General features: G+C 40.1%; 1 long non-coding RNA gene across 1 annotated transcript; it reads right to left on the reverse strand.

Annotated features, from left to right (window-relative positions):
• Positions 1 to 850: 850 nt before the first annotated feature.
• Positions 851 to 2390, reverse strand: LOC141826096 (uncharacterized). The gene is made up of 3 exons (XR_012601609.1): positions 2303 to 2390; positions 1602 to 1673; positions 851 to 890 (listed from the first exon to the last, which is right to left on the reverse strand). It is a non-coding gene; the product is annotated as an uncharacterized LOC141826096 (long non-coding RNA).
• Positions 2391 to 3590: the final 1200 nt, after the last annotated feature.

Below are 3590 nucleotides of genomic sequence, written 5' to 3' on the forward strand. Positions count from 1 at the left end.
TACTAGTTAGCTTTACTTACAATACTTGGAGAGATCATGCCGTTGTCTGTCCCATCTCACAATCTGGATCGAATAACACGAAATCCGATAACCAATTACAATTACTAATTCTTAAGAAACAACAACAAATCGGATACCAATCCAACAAAAATAGACTTCAAAACCATGAAATGTCAATCGCATATAAACCAAACAACAACAAATTCAAAAATAAACTAAACCTAAACCCTAAACTAATGCAATAAAATTTCTAAACCTAAACACTAACTTAATAAACCTACAATGAAATGCTAACTTCCAAAAACTACAACTATGTGGTAACTCCAACGATAAATTCAACAAACACCGCAAAATTGACACACATGCAATGACAAATCCAACCTAAAGTCACGAATGCAACGAAAAACTAAAAGAAATGAACCTAGGCTCGGCCCCGTGGGTTATGGATCCACCACGCTTCCGCTGCGCCACTCTAATACCACTAAATTGGTATCAGATAGGCTACAATGCAACAAAAATCCGACAACTCTACATGGACCGTAATACTAAGCTCTGATACCACTAAATTGTCACGACCCGGGAGGCTATCCGAAAAATTTCGGTAGCATCTCCCCAGTATCCATGACAATTCCCTGAATATAAATAGAAAGACTTAGCTACATGCGGCTGGAATAAAGACTACACATCACACCAATGCTCAACAGTTAATATACAAGGCCTACATGGCCACAACACTACTATCACATACACAATATCAAAATAAAATCGAAAATTCACGTAATGAAAACATCGTAAAGCCAAGACAAATGAGTAACCCAAAACCTAGTAACCTTCAGGTGTGAGATGGAAGCAGTCGGCCAATCTCCAAGCTCCACGTACCTATCTGCTACCTGGGGAGACAGAAAACCCCAGGGTCTGGGTGGTGAGTATCAAATATACTCAGTGGGTACTAGATAGAAGTGCAGAACAAAATAAGGTATCAAACGGCTAATAGCATAGATATCAAAAGGTATCCAGTTTCAACATGATACTACAGGAGCAAGACCAAGATAACCATCATGTATGTCATACAAATGCAGCAGTTATATAACAACAAAAACATAATCATATATCAGCAAGTGCATCAACTATAAATGCAGTAAATAATAAATCCATGCATAGTCAAAGCTATCTAGCTAGTCCTGGTAGCACTCAACCTGTGCAGTGCTATAATGTTCTCACTCAACCTGTGCAGTGAGGTAGCACTCAACCTGTGCAGTGCTATAATGTTCTCACTCAACCTGTGCAGTGAGGTAGCACCCAACCTGTGCAGTGCTATAATACTCTCACTCAACCTGTGCAGTGAGAGTTAACAACAACACATGCTATTTGCATAGTTCAACCGCTAACTACCACAATATCAAGGTATATGCAATATCAATCATGATAATTTCAACATAGATAAACAACACTTAAGGAAACTGTATTGATGGTAGTAGGATCATATTAAGGACAAAGGTAAGTATCAAGCCATGAATCAAACAACGACTATAGTAGAGATATCCACAAGGTAATCATAGAAGAGAATAGATCTGTATTGACCAGATACAGAGTTTACCCACCTTTTGATGAAATCGTCGCAATAAGACCCTAATGAAATCCTCCACGTATGGTATTATCAACAGGTCAAGGTCCTGTAATCAAAATAACATCTTCTAAATATTTATTTTTCAACAAAGTAAATTCTAGTCGATTCCAATCTAACTCAATTACTACTCACTCGATATGATGGAATTATTCATCCGATTAATAATTCAATTAACCCCCCAAATGAAGTACATGATCCTTAATCAATTACTAAACTGATTAATAATTAAGGATTACCTTACTTAAGTAAATCAATCAATTCTTAATTTATTTACAGTTAATAGTTATACCATTAACCTATTAAAATTGCCAATCAAAATAATTAATCCTCTGATTAATTACCTACTCATTAATTATCTTAGTTAATCAAAGATTATTTGTTACATCAACAAGCCTTAATTATTCAACTAACTTTAATCTAATTAACCAATTAACTAATTAATCAATCAATTAATCCACTACTTGTTAACTAATTAACCAACCATTAAACTAATTAATCCTAATCAATCACCATCAATCGCTTCGAATCATGCGACCGATTAATTAATTAATTGTTAATTATTAACTAATTAGCTACTTATTAAACTGATTAATAAGCTAATTAAACTTAATTAGCCAAATTTGTTTAATCAATCAAGCCCAACCTTAATCTAATCCATAATAATTGAATCCTTACTACGATGTGGCGGCCGGCAGCAGGGGTTCGGCGTCAACTCTTTCTGGCGGCCGGTGGCACGTCTTCTCCACACAGCAACAATGACAGGGCGACGACGTTGGAAGATCACAGCAGTTCGGCAGCAGCGTCGAGCGGTGGTTGCGACGCGGTGGAGCAGGGGATCGTGGTGAAGATGCGCGGCGGTGTCGGCGGCGGAGGAAGGAGGCGCGATGGTGGTGGCGGAGTGGCTTCTTCTCCATGAGAGCAGCGACGGCAGGGGAAGGCGCGGCGGAGCGGCTGTGCAGCGGCGCTCGAGGGCAGGGGCGCTGAGCAGAGGAGACGCGGCGGCTAGGGCATCGGGCAGAGGAATCGCAGGGTCGGCGAGAGAGGAAGGAGGGAGTAGAGGTGGCTAGGGTTTTCGATCTCCTCATATAGGTCTTGTCGGTGCGAGAAATCCGGCGAAGGATTCAATCGGCGAACACGGTCTTCGTGCGCGCGAGGAAGAGGTCGCGCGGAACAGAGGAAGCCGGGTTGCGTGGGGAGAAAAGGCGGAACTTATCCCTTAACGGTTCCGGGTTTTAATTCCAATCCAATAACCCATTAACTAACCTTAATGGGCTGAATTAATCGGGCTTTTAATTGGACTCCTAAATTTGGACTTTAGGAAAATGGTTTAACTAAGTTCTAATTAATCTAAATTAAAACTCAAGCCCTAGCCAATTAAGCCCCTAATGAATCATAAATCCCTAATCCTTATCAATTAGGCTAAATTATTTACAATTAACCCTTAACAATTTTCTCGTATCTTACATTCTCCCCCACTAATAAAAATTTGGTCCCCAAATTTCCTATTTACGCACTATATTACCAAAATACTATAATTTGAATGATTGATTCTCGAATCTGTGGGTTATGGGACCACCATACTTCCATTGCACAACTCTGATTGTCGTATCAACGTGTCCGTATTCCGTGCTGAATCAGTTGGGTAGCTAAAGGAATACGGTTTGCGTCCACTCTAGCTGAAGTTGACTCTGCAGTACTGACGTCGACGGATGAACCAACTGATATATTGGGATCATAATGAAGTCAAATATCCTTTGCTAACAGTACTACTTCGATATTTTACACTAACTACCTGGTCACGTCTGCGTTCAACATCCCCAAACACTCACACAATGAAGTGCGGTGCACAATAGGACTCACCCACTCCAACAATAGACTAACTGCACGTGAGAGGGAGGGACAGTATCCTAGGAGAGCTATCTAGCTAGTCCTGATGAAACCTATACAGTGCTATAATGCTCTC

The sequence above is a fragment of the Curcuma longa genome, chromosome 4 (assembly GCF_044706935.1).
Source record: "Curcuma longa cultivar G26 ecotype Majalengka, Jawa Barat chromosome 4, ITB_CL_G26_1.1, whole genome shotgun sequence".
Lineage (NCBI taxonomy): Eukaryota > Viridiplantae > Streptophyta > Magnoliopsida > Zingiberales > Zingiberaceae > Curcuma > Curcuma longa.